Source organism: Rhinolophus sinicus, chromosome 8, assembly GCF_057876585.1.
Source record: "Rhinolophus sinicus isolate RSI-liver-muscle chromosome 8, RSI-T2T, whole genome shotgun sequence".
NCBI lineage: Eukaryota > Metazoa > Chordata > Mammalia > Chiroptera > Rhinolophidae > Rhinolophus > Rhinolophus sinicus.
The window spans coordinates 58,942,926-58,957,088 of record NC_142508.1 but is presented as its reverse complement, the minus strand read 5'-3'; the positions used below and the strand labels follow the sequence as shown (position 1 = coordinate 58,957,088).

The following is a 14,163-nucleotide window of genomic DNA, read 5'->3' as shown; positions in this document are numbered from 1 at the left end:
CTTTCTGCAAATTAAATAAGTTATTTTCTTAATTAATAAGACTTGAAGAGCCACATCTTGCCATCTTTTGCTCCCACCAAAATATCATTTTGGAGTTTTCCCTCATATCTCCAAACTTGGGCCCACGGGTAATCGCACAATGTTTAGGAACTCTAGTAGTTGCTGTTTGTAGCCTGTGTGTATACCCAGGCCTCACCATTTCTGTGCATGTCTGAGGTGCCCTCACCCTGATCCCTGGAACCTATGCATATATTGTTACATGCAAAAAAAAAGAAAGAAAGAAAGGATTTTCCAGGCGTCATTAAGGTTATGGACCTTGAAACAGGGAGATTATCTTGGATTACCTCGGTGGACCCAATCTTATCACATGATCCCTTTAAAAGGGAGAACTCTCTCCAGCTGAGGTCTGAGCAATGGAGCAGAAAGGAACATCAGAGCGATTCAAAGCATGGGAGAGCCACTGCTGGTGGGAGGTTGCATGGCAAGCATGAGAAGGAATGTGGGAAGCCTCCAAGTGCAAAGGACCTCAATCCTACAACTAACTGCAAGGAACTGAACTTGGCCAACAACCTGAATGAACTTGGAAACTGGCTGATCGCTGGAGCTTCCAAGAAAGAATGCAATTTAGCTGACACCTTAACTGCAGCCTTGGAAGGCTCGAAGCAGAGGATTCAGTTGAGTCAAACTGTACCCTGACTTACAGAACTATGAGATGATAAGTGGGTGTTGTTTTAAGTCACTAAATTTGTAGTATTTTGTTGTTGTTGTTGTTGTTTATAGAAAACGAATACACAGACCAATCATCTCCCATTGCCAAGACCTCATCTCTTTCTCTGGCCCAATCTGTCCAGGGCCCAATCTGTCCTCTAGGATGCAAGACAGAAGTGTCAGGGAATTGATGACAGATGGAGAGTCAGAGATACGGGACACACATGCCAGCTCCCTTGTACCTTCCATTGCGTAACTTGTTGGGGTGTGCTCTTTACTGATGCCCAGATTTTCCTGGCAGGCCTAAGCTACCGTGGCCCGTATTAGTGACATACTTGAGAATGCCTTTTTATTTTGGCTTTCTTCCATCCTGCATGTGATTTCCCTGATCTCTTCTGATGTTTCTTGGAATCACTTTCTAAATAAACTATTAAAATCCATGTCTCAGGGTCTACTTCTGGGGGGACCCAAACTAAGGCAGCACTGTTCTTCCTATCTCATCTCTTCTGTAAATGTAAATCAGCTGATAGTTATGAGAACAATAATAATAGCTCCATTTTTCCCCCCAAGAATTTATGTTTTCACGATAGTAAGCATTTTACATCCATCATCTTTAATCTTCTCAAAAAAAACACAACATGAAGTTGGAACTGAATTATCCCGAGTGGACAAGAAAACAGATTTAAGGATGCTACAGAACAGCTCAAGATTTCACAGGTAATATGCCGAGAATGATTCACACCGTATCTCTGTGATTCTAAAACCTCTGCTCCTACCCAATGCTATTTAGCCTTTCTCAGGCCTTCTGTATTTCGATGTATAAGCTTTGCAGTTCACAGGAATCATTTTATGAAATTCATTCCAACAGCTAATGTAAAGTATATACCGAGAAAGCAGCACTTCTCCGGGTTCCGTGGGACCCTGCTTGAGAAATGCTACATTTGATCACAAGGTGTTGGGGCTATGCCTTTGTCAGCGCCCTATCCTCGGCAGCTAGTGCCTGACATATTACCAGTGCATGTTTCCTGAATATATGGACGGATCTCTAATCTCCTCCATGGATTATACTTCCTTTTCTTAGCCACCCTGTTCACATCTCTTCTATCTCCTCATTTTCATTTTAATCAGTCCTATTATCTTCAAAGGCTCCCCTTAGGCACTTGTTGAAAGACTGCTTTGCCAGGTCAGTGGCTTACATTTTCCAGGTTGTACAGGGTTGACATAAGGTAGCTCTAAGCCTGAGGGCAGGCAGAAGAGAGAGATGAAGAGCAGCCAAGCATAGGACCCTCCGCTCTTTCGTATGAAAACTTTCTTCACTAGTGTATTCCCCAGAGGCTATGCTATAACACTACTGACGTAACTAAATATTTGTATGTGCTATTTTACTGTTTCATATAATCTCTCATAAGCAGCAGCCATGAATGGATGTCAGAATTGGGGAAGATCAAGAAATGAAAGGATTCACTCAAAATTGCACACTGAAACAATGATAAAGCTATAATAACTTGCCCAATGTCTCCTAGTTTAGGGCCCACAGTGAGCACCAAAATGTACTAGAGTTTCTTTTTAAACATTTTTGAAGAAATGATACTGCACAAATTCATAACGTCCACACAGGGTGTTTTTATAAGGAAATTACAAAGATCTTTATCTGTAGCCATTGAATAAACTACGTTTCCTCCCCCGCCCCCCGGAACCTATTATAATGTCTCCCCTGAATCAGATATGAGAAATTATTGAATAAGGTAGGAGCAAGGTATTATCTTTCCAGAGAAGGAACACAGAGAGACAACGAAGAAAAGCAGAAAATTAGCTCACATGAGACAAGTTTTACAAAATATTAAACACAGTGCCCGACAACAGCACGGGCTCCACAAAAGTGAGCCTTAATTATGTGGTACTGCTTTTCACAACTGGCATGCTGATAGTTCAAATAGTGACGGGCAGCCAATGCAAATGTGAAACAGCCTCACAGAGCTCGACTCCTAAGCCCTGAGAGACAGACTGGCGCCGTGCATGGAGATCCATCTGCTTTGGGAGCTCAGCCGAGCACTTAGCATCTTTGCAACTTTGACAGATGTATCAGCTTGGGCTGCCATAACAAAACACTATCGACTGGGCAGCTTCAACTACAGAAATTTATTTTCTCAGTTCTGGAGGCTGGACGTCTGAGACCAGGAGGCCAGCAAGGTCACATTCTGGTGACAACCCTCTTCCTGACTTATCGATGGCCCCCTTCTCGTTGGGACCTCATGTGGCCTTTCCTGAATGCGTGCATGTCAGAGAATGAGCTGTCTCCTTCTCTTCTTCTCAGGCTCTAGTCCCATCGTGATGGTCTCACCTTTGGCGAACCACTCTAACCCTAATTATCTCCCAAAGGCCACCTCTCTGAATAGCACTTCTTTGGGGGTTAGGGCTTCATGTAGGAACTCTGGGTGGTCACATACATTCTGTCCAACATTCAGTCCAGAGCAACAGGTTTTCACTTTCAGTTCTCCTTTGAAAATGGGGGCTTCAGAACAGGAACACCAAGTCTTTTTCTCCGGTTTTTTTTGAGAACTGTGTAAAGTGGCACATGAATGTGGATTTCCAGTAGTTCGCAAGGAATGGGAGACTGGCACAGTGCGTGTGTAATTTTATGAGTTTTGGTAAATGTATACACATGACTAACCACCACATTAATCAAGATAAAGAATTTTTCAATAACTCTAAAATAAGACTCTCTCTCTCTCACATTCTCATATATATACATATATACGTGTGTGTGTGTGTGTGTGTGTGTGTGTGTGTGTATACGAACAGTGCCTTATAAGATTTAGACATATACCTTTCTACCAATATATACAGAAATTCTCAAAGGATATGGATAGTAACCTCCTACTAGGCATAGAACACTGGCCTACAACATTTTGATAAACAGCCTCAATTAAGGTTTTTTTTTTCCCAATGAGTTATTGATATCTACTTCTTAGGAACATATTTTAGCATAGATTTAAGATCTTTGCTAGTATAGTATTTCACTGTCCTCTTAATATGATTCTGCATATCTACTTTTATTTACGGAGAGTGCTGGTTTTCAGTAAGTTCTTGTTTTTAGTAAAATGTTTCTAAGCAGTTCTTGGTGTCTAAATGAGAAGATGATGACAAATTAGCTATAAAATCATCTGGGACATATAATGGTTAATAAAAAATCTGGAACATGAGGATTGGACCAAGTTAACATTATATATTGATGTTGAGCAGAGTTCATAAATCTAAGTAACTTGGCAAACAAACAAAGCAGTTCACTTAGAATTTTAGGAAAGAGCAATAAGAGAAAATAAATATTTTTTGCATAGCTTGCAGGGACTAACTATACAAAGGAAGTTCTATGATCCAATGCATATCATGGAACCCTTGCCAACAGCCTGGGTTAGCACAACCCTTCTAATCAGTCTTAGAAAAGATAAGAGAAAAATGTTCCTAGATAAACAAGAAGAGTGTTGTCATTGCTGAGCTAATCAAGATTTCCTCTTGCCAGGGTCAAAGTTCTATATAAACTGGCAGAAGAGGTAAAGTCAATGCAAATGACTCAAAGGTCAAAGTCAGAAGCCCTGGCTGAGCCAAAGCTAAGTCACCCACAGATGAGGATGGCTTCAGATGGAAATTAGTGGGTTAGTGTCAGTAGCTCAGCAAAAGGGACAAAAGGGACTATCTGCCATGTTAATCACTTACTAGCACGCGCTAAAGGCTCCGTGCTCAGAGAAAGCAGAGACTTAAATTTAATCATTCAAGTTTTGGTTATGTTCACGCAACAAAGTTTGCACAAAGTGGTGAGGGCTGTCTTCCTAAATTTTAGTGTGCATAAAAATCATTTAAGCTGCTGGTTTAAAAAAAAAATGCAATTTAAAAACACGGGCTTGGGTGCTGAATGGTCCGAGTTTTAATTTCCTGCAGCTCCCCTGTTAGCTATATAAACAGGATATGCTACTTAACTTTCACAGCTTTAGTTTATATCATATGTAAAATGCAGACAATGCCCATCTCACAGGGTTTTAGTGGAGACTAAATGCGGTCCTGGATTTACAATGTGCTGAATGCCTAGCACAATGCTGGCCTCCCATCAAACATTCAAAATATTATGGTGTGTTTGTCCTCTACCTCCCTACTGCCGTTCTCAGTTTCTCTTGGGTAAAGATAAGAGACACTGGATAAATAGATTCAATTCTAGAAATAAAAAAAGCAATGAGGCCCAGAAAGGATTTTTCTGTTAACACAATTCTGGATAGCGGACTTCAGGCTTATTCTGTGAGGAGGAGAATCGTGCCCTACCCAGGAGGAGGGTGTATTCTCTCGGCTAACATGAAAGACAAGAGACCCATCATGTTAACCTAGAAAGATGGGTAGGTGAGCACCATGCAGCAGGCATGCTCTTCTCTTGCACACCTGGCTGCCTCCATATCTTACAATCCTGGGAGCAGAAGTTTTGGGGCAATGAATTCTCCATTCTCTAGGGATGACTGAAGCTGTCATCCAAGGAGATTTGAAGAGAATATATTCCTCTCTAGAGATAAATGGCACATATCCTTATGTGAGACTCTATTTCCTGGTTGCTCGAATTTATCCTCCTGTTCATGTTGCTACTTTATACAGAAATGGTCAAGTGATGTTTCTTTTATTATTTTTTAAAAAAAAATTTTTTATCAACTGAATACACACACACACACACACACACACACACACACACGCACATTTATGTTACACGTTTACAAACCCAATTTGGTACCTAACAGTAAGCCTGAAATAGTTATAAGCACAATTTAAGCACTTCAGTTGATTTTTTAAAGAATACCACCATTTGTAAGCCAATACTTTTTAAAGAATAAAAACTTCTGCATACACATTTTAGTTATTGATTCTTCTTATTTTTAATGGAATAAAGAAAGTCTGTTGTCATAATCTGGTGGGTATAATTACCATAGACATTTTATCATGTTGCCATAATGATTTAATATAATTTTAATGTTTAATTCTTAAATATGCTCAAATACACTGCTCAGAGTCCTTTGGGCAATCACAATATGTGCTACAGATGCATGAGGGGAAAAGAGGAAAGCTATTAGTGTTTAGAGTTGTTGGCCATTTAAATCCTTCACACATCAGAGGAGGGATAGATTTCTTAGTACTGGAAAGCACAATGCCTACTTTCATATTATAGATTTGTGATTAAATTAAAACTTCACATTTCACTGGAAACTTGTACAACTAAAGGCTTTTGCAAAAGTGTAATCTTCATGCATTAAGTAAAACTTTGTATTTTTTTCTCCTGCTGATCTTTTTAATGACCTTATTCTAGAACATTACATGGTATTGAGTTTTGAAATGGCAGCAAAGGAACAAGTCCCTCAAAAATCAATTCCATTGATTTCTATTCATGCAGATGCAGAAAGTTTTACACTGGTTGATGTTCTTCTTTCCAGGTAGATCAGAGTCAGACTGAGGACCAACTTTGTACTTTCTGCCCAACCCCCTTCCCCTGATGTTTCCAAGATTGTCTCAGAATATTCTTGAACAAACAACATGACATCCAATCTGTCCAGTGATTTGTTTTCTTTTCTAAAAATTTGAACATTGCTATAATAAAATGAACTATATTAATGATAATAATATAAAGAATTATATTATTCAAATACATTATTCAAATTATACAAATACAAATAATAAGAATGTAGTACAGTTCTCTTTCTCTCTACGTGGTGGACCGCTCTACACAGTCTGTGCTGAGTGGTGCCAGGGAAACTCCTTAGTGACGCAGATTTGGAATCAGACACGGCCATGGGAAAAATGGAGATACTTTGAAAGCAAAATGAGAAGAAAGGTAGAAAAGACAACATCTGAAGAGGCAGCAGAAGAAAAAGAAGACGTTGTTTCCCCCCAAGCTAAAAAAGTTAAAAAGAAAGCAGGGCCTTCTAAAGTTGACATGAATTCTCCTAAATCCAAAAAGGCAAAACAGAAAGCAGAGCCATCTCAAGACAACATTATTTTTCCTGAAACCAAAAGTGTAAAAAAAACAAACAAAAAAAAAACCCAAAGGAGCTCACTGAAAGGAAAGTTGTTGCTTCTAAAACCAAAAAAGCAATAAAAAATGAAGAGCCTTCTGAAAAAGAATTAGGTGCACCTAAGCCCAAGAAGATGAAGCAAGAAAAGGAAATGAATGGACAAATTGGAGGGAAAAGCCCCAAATTGAAGACGGGGGTCTCTCATTCTGGACCCGAATCTAACTCCAAGAAAGCTGCCAGTGAAGAAAGTAACAGTGAGTTAGAGCAGGAAATACCTGGGGAACAGAAAGAAGGAGCTTTCTCTAATTTCCCCATATCTGAAGAGACTATTAAAGTTCTCAAAGCCCGTGGAGTGATCTTCCTAGCTCCTATACAAGCAAAGACATTTCACCATGTCTATAGTGGAAGGGATTTAATTGCACAGACGCGGGCAGCAACTGGGAAGACATTCTCCTTTGCCATCCCTTTGATGGAGAAACTTCTGGGAGAACTGCAGGACCAGAGGGGAGGCCATGCCCCTCAGGTACTGGTTCTTGTGCCCACAAGGGAGTTGGCAAATCAAGTAAGCAGAGACTTCAGCGATATCATAAAAAAGTTGGCAGTGGCTTGTTTTTAGGGGAACGCCCTTTGGAGGTCAAATTGAACACATGTGGGATGGGATTGATATGCTGGTTGGGACACCAGGTCGTATCAAAGACCACCTGCAGAATGGCAAACTAGCTCTCACCAAACTTAAGCATATTGTCTTGGATGAAGTTGCCCAGATGTTGGATATGGGCTTTGATGATCACGTGGAAGAGATGAAAGTGTGGCACACAAGAAAGATTCAGAAGATAATCTCCAAACACTGCTTTTTTTCTGCAACTTGCTCCCATGAGGTTTATAATGTTGCCAAGAACTACATGAAATCTACATGTGAACAGGTGGACCTAATTGGCAAAAAGACTCAGAAAATGGCACTCACTGTGGAGCATCTGGCTGTCAAGTGCCACTGGACTCAAAGAGCAGCAGTTATTGGGGATGTGATGCGAGCATGTAGTGGTTTTCAAGGGCACAGTGTCATCTTCTGGGAAACCAAGAAAGAAGCCCAGGACTTGTCTCAGAATGCGTCCATACAGCAGGATGCCCAGTCATTGCATGGAGACATTCCACAGAAGCAATGGGAAATCACCCTGAAAGGCTTCAGAAATGGTGATTTTGGAGTTTTGGTGGCAACCAACGTGGCTGCACATGGGTTGGACATCCCTGAGGTGGACCTGGTTATACCAAGTTCTCCTCCAAAGGATGTGGAGTCCTACAGTCATCATTCTGGGCGAACAGGTAGTGCTGCAAGGACAGGGATTTGCATCTGCTTTTATCAGCACAAGGAAGAGTATCGGCACAAGTGGAACAAAAGGTGGGAATTAAATTTAAACGCACAGGTATTCCTTCTGAAACAGAGACAATAACAGCTTCCAGCAGAGATGCCATCGGGCTTTTGGATTCTCTGCCTCCCACTGCCATTCGTCACTTGAAACAGTCAGCTGAGAGACTGATAGGGGAGAGGGGGCTGGGGAAGCCCTGGCGGCAGCACTGGCTTGGATTTCAGGGGCCACATCAGTAGACAAGAGCTCCTTGATCAACTCAGATGCTGGCTTTGGGACCATGATCTTGGCGGTATTCAACTGAAATGCCAAACATTAGTTATGTTTGGACAAAACTTAAGGAGTAACTGGGTGAGGCTATCGATTCCAACGTGAAGGGAATGGTCTTTCTCAAAGGAAAGCAGGGTGTTTGCTTTGACGTCCCTACTGCAGCAGTAACAGAAATACAGGAAAAAATGGCATGATTCACGGCCCCGGCAGCTCTCTCTGGCCACGGAGCAACCAGAGCTGGAAGGACCACAGCAAGGGTACCGAAGCTTCAGAGGACAGCAGGACGGCAAGTGAGGTTTTAGGGGCCAGCGGGGAGGAAACAGAAGCTTCAGGGCACAGTGGGAAGGAAACAGAAACTTCAGAGGACGTCGATCAGGAGGTGGCAACAAAAGTAACAGATTCCAAAACAAAGGCCAGAAGCAGAGTTTCAGTAAAGCATTTGGTCAGTGATTTGAACTAGAAGATTTATATGGCAAAACAGAACTGTGTTTGGCAACAGGGAACTGAACATTTTTTTCATACAAAGTTAAAAGGACCTTGTGTTTCCTTCCTGACCACTTGCCCAGGCCCCATCTCTTCCAGAGAGACAAGCTTCATCTAAATTATTTCACTGATGATTGTCATTTATAACTTGATAGCTACTTCTATGTCAGGTGTTCCTTTTGAAAAGGTGTATGAATTTATTATATTCGAATGTATTGTCTATAGATCATGAGGAAAAATCAAGCATGTATCTGTCTATACTCTTGAAGTTGACCTGTCTTTTTAATTAAAAGTGTCTTTTAACAGTGTTCTTAAAAGAAATGTATTACAATGAAACATTTATGAAATAAGATAAAATGTGACACATTCATTGAATGTAAAATAGATATTCTTAGACTTAAAACTATAAAGAGATACGCTCATTTCAAATATATCCAGAATCTGAAGGAGAAATGCAGTTTATGCATAGATTTACGTTTTCTAGTGTTCCTGTAGAAGTAACAACAGCATCTGTCTTATGCAGAACTGTAGTCAAGTTTGAGACCCTGACAAGTCAATGTCTTTTGACTATTTGCCACTCTATCCTGATGACTTCAAAATATATATATCTACCTCAGACATTTCTGCTAAGCAGCAAAGTTGTTTATTGAATTTATTTCTTTATTATCTCTGCTGGGGGGTTCTACAGTCACCTCTAAATCAATACTTCCATTCCGCTTGTCATTTTCCACTACGTCCTTAGGCTGACCCTGATTTCTACTGTTTAATGAGTGGTATTATTATTGACCTCTTTAGCTAATCTCAGCCTCCTGGAGGTACCTTAGACACCTCCTCATATTCCACCCCAGCCCTGTTCTCTGCCTTATTTATACATTTGATTTATGGCCAAGCCCTATAAATTCTATCGTATCTAAAATTTCCAATCCATTTCCTCTTTTCCATTCAAACTGAAACTACTTCAGTTTGGGCCTCCATCACTTGTTACCTGGATTGCTCTAACGAGTTTGTCATAGATCTCCCTGCCTCCAATCCTGTTTCTCTCCAATTTTGCCTTATGTTGTTGTCACGATGATATTGGAAAAATGAAAATCTGGTCTTGTTACCCATTCTCCCTCCTCCCCACCCCTGGCTTAGAGTCTTTGACAGGTTTCCCTAATTCAGAAAAATACTTTAAGATAAAACAAGGAACGCACTATGAAATTTTGACTGAAATGAAGAGTAGATTGACCTCATTATCCTCATCTATGAAATACTAAGATTCTATTTGATTAAGGATTATCAATCTCCCAAATTTTACCACCATGGATGAAATTTCTATGCCTTGTGTTCCTGGCACCAGAACACCCATCTTCCCAACACCACCCACTGTCTCCATCTCTTCAATACTCAGCTTATAATATAGAAGACAGGGACTCAAAGGGTTACTGAGTCTCAGGATAATTTTAGGAAACTAATAACACCGTGGGACAGCATGGAAGCAGACTGCCCTGTCTCAAGGCTGACTCCAGAAGAAAACATCCACAAAGATTTTATAGATGACCTCTGACCACGTGGGTGCATTTCCAGTGTCCTTTGTATCCATCCATCTACATCACCACAGCTCAAATGTTGTAATACCTGATTAGTGTGGAGTCAATAAAAAGGCTTTGGATGGTGCTCACTTCGGCAGCACATATACTAAAAGGCTTTGGATGTTTGTCTTGTGATAGGATTTATCTTCCTGACATTGCAAATAGAACGTACAACACTAGCAAGTCAAGCAAGGTACTCCAGCCATCCCGACATGTGTCCGTGTCATGCAAATCAACTTGAATTTGCACAGCACATAGCAGCTACGAATCTAAAACTCAAGATATTAACTTGCATTTAAGAAAAAAGATAGAAGACCTGTACAACTAGATGAACGGTAACACTGACATGAGCCTGGGGCCTTTAGCATTTGACAGTCAAAATTATTATGAACATAATTCAGTTGTTTCAGTTCAATATGTGTTCCGTGTAGAACACATTTTTAAAATACAGCCATCAAAACTGGTTAAGTCTAAAGAACTCATAGGGTGTAAACATAAATTATGCAGACCCTATATGTAAATCAGAGTTTCTCTACCTTGGTACTATTGACATTTTTGGATGGATAATTCTTAGTCATGGGGAACTGTCCTGTGTATTACAGGATGTTTAGCAGCTTCCCCAGCCTCTACCCACTAAAGGCCAGCAGCACCTTCCCCCCGGTTATGCCAATCAAACAATGTCTCCAGACGTTGCCAAATGTCCCTTTTTAGGTGAAGGGAGGTACACAAAATTGCTCCTGGTTAAAAATCACTGATGCAGGTGCAATACACGAGGTCTGACGATTAGTAAGATTGAGAACTTGTTGCAACGATGTTGCTAACGTTTTCTGATATCAGAGGGATTATTCATTATGAATTTGTACCAACTGGACAAACAGTTAACCAAGTTCACTATTTGGAAGTGCTGAAAACGCTGCATAAAAAAGTTAGACGACCTGAACTTTTCACCAACAATTTGCTCTTGCATCATAACAATGCACCAGCACACATGGTACTGTCTGTGAGGGAGATTTTAGCCAGTAAACAAATAACTGTATTGGAACACCTTCCCTACTCACCTGATCTGGCCCCCAATGACTTCTTTATTTACCCGAAGATAATGGAAATGTTGAAAGGAAGACATTTTTATGACATTCAGGACATCTAGGGTAATATAACAACAGTTCTGATGGCCATTCCAGAAAAAAGAGTTCCAAAATTGCTTTGAAGGGTGGGCTAGGTGTTGGCATTGATGCACAACTTCCCAAGGGGAGTACTTCAAAGGTGACCATAGTGATATTCAGCAGTGAGGTCTGTAGCACTTTTTCTAGGGTGAGTTCAGGAACTTAATTGTCTGACCTCAATTGTTTTTAGGTAAGTGACATATAATTGAGCTATTTTTCAATAGTAGAGAAGAAACACATGTTGACTCCTTTCTCATAGCATGGGGGTACTCATTATATTTCTCATGGAAAATAAAAATCATGAAGAATATGTACACAGTGGTATTTTTAACTCAATGAATAAACATTTTCTGCTGTATCCTTGAGTACAAATATTTGAATAGAAAATGTTGGGGTTTTTCCTTCTATTGTTTAGCTCTTCATGATAAACAAGGGGAACTATAATATAAAGATATTAGCTGAACAAGGGTTAATGATAAAAAGTATACATAGAAATACAAAATGAATTCTCCATGAGGCAAAAAGACATGGAACACAGAGGACAAAGCAGGACAGGAAACATCAGATTCTTTCTACTCTATTTTGTTCATTCATTTAATGTATTGGCCCGAACTTCTCACTATGGGCCAAGAAATTTCTCAGTTATTTGCAAATATTAAATCACATAATCCTCCTCAAACTCAATGAGCCTGGTGCTATTAATATTTCTATTTTGCAATTGTGGACAAGAAGGCTCAGAGAGATTAAATTGCTTGAACAAAATTCACACAGCCAGCGAGTGGCAGGGCCAGAGTACAAACTCAGGCTATGGGGTCTGTGTTTTGGACGACTGCACTTCAAAAATGTACACTAGTTCAGGTTGCCTGGTCAAGGAAAACTATTTCTCTACTCAAAGCAATTATGGTACCAAATGTGTGCATTTTCCACACCAAACAATTCTCCAGTTTTCTACGGACACCTGCGGGGCATTCTACAATGTAATTCAATTCTGACACTAACTGCCTGGAGTTAGCACAGACCCCACAGAGTAAGGACTCAGTGCCACAAGACTGCCCCCACTTTGGATGCCTGTCACAGGTAGCAGGTCCCCAAGTTACCCACACTTCTGTCTGATTTGGCTACAAATTAGCGATTCCTATGACCCCCCTCCTCAGATATATAGTTTGCTATAATGGCTCACAGAACTCAGGGAAACACTTAATTTACTATTCCTGGTTTACTACAAAGAATGTGATAAAGAATACAAAGGAATAGCCAGATAAAGAGGCACATAAGGTGACATTCAGTGGGGTCCCCAAGTGCCGGAGCTTCTGTCCCCTTGGAGGTGAGTGTGTTACCCTCCTGACACATGAATGCATTCACCAACCCAGACGCTCTTCAAACCCCTTCACTTGGGGTTTTTATGAAGGCCTCTTTATGTAGGTATGATTGATGAAATCATTAGCCATTGGTGATTAACTCAATCCCCAGCCCCTCTCCCCTCCCTGGAGGAGACTGGGGTTGGGGCTGAAAGTTCCAACCCTATGATCATACAGTTGGTTCCTCAGGGAACCAGCCCCCACGCTGAAGCTATCAGGAGCATCCAGCCGCCAGTCATGTCGTTAAATATAAGCTCAGGTCTGGTTGAAACGGGCTTGTTATGAATAAGCTCCTATCACCCTTATCACACAGGAAATGACAAGAGATTAAACAGCTCTGTGCCAGGCACTACGGGCAAATATATATATATATATATATATATATATATATATATATATATATATATATATATATATATATATATATATATATTCTTGTTATGTAACTATCACATCTGAACACTGCCTTCAGCTCCTGTATTCAAACTCCGTACTGCAAACATTGAGAAGTTCATCTGTGTTTCTGGCCTGTCCTAAGTCAGGTTACCCCTGGGAGGAAAGAAACAAACCTCCACAGAGGTGGGCCTGGGGCTGCTGCTGGGCCTCCAGATTCGGACAGGTCTTTTCTATGCATGTGGGATATCAAGGCCTTGGACCAGGCCTGCTGGAGAGGCATGGAGAAGTGGCCATATACCTGATGACATTTTCTTTATTTCTTTGTTTGTAAATCTTGTATGCATTTGAAAGCAAAATTGCTATTTAAAGTTTACACCTGTTTATCAACATTGTTAGCTGACATCTCAGTGGATATGTAAAAGATGAGAAAAGGTGCCCATGGTCATGTATCAGATTCTAAACAGGTACAGTTGCAACAGGGACGTGTGCTGCTACCAGGGTTCTCAAGAATGAGACCTGCTCAGCTGAGCAGCTGCTGTTTCATGTCCAAACCTACAGATGCAAGACATACCACGGGAAGAGAGGAGTGGGGAAGGCAGCTGAGACCAGAGGATCTACAAAGACAGCTTTTGCCTGAAGCTGCCAGACTCCCACAGCACTCAGATGATAAGAGACCACGTAGCACTGTCGTTATTTGTTTGGATACTAGAAAATCTCACAAACCTGTGCCCGAGCCAGGAGCAGCAGCAGCAGCCTTCCAAGTGCTTCCACTACTCTACATGGGGACCAAAGATGGTTCATAATTCTTACCC

The 14,163-nt window shown here is 40.8% G+C and overlaps 1 pseudogene; it reads left to right on the top strand.

The window, feature by feature from the left end:
• The first annotated feature begins 6,581 nt into the window (after positions 1-6,581).
• LOC109459405 (nucleolar RNA helicase 2 pseudogene) lies at positions 6,582-10,454 on the top strand (annotated as a pseudogene).
• The last annotated feature ends 3,709 nt before the right edge of the window (positions 10,455-14,163 follow it).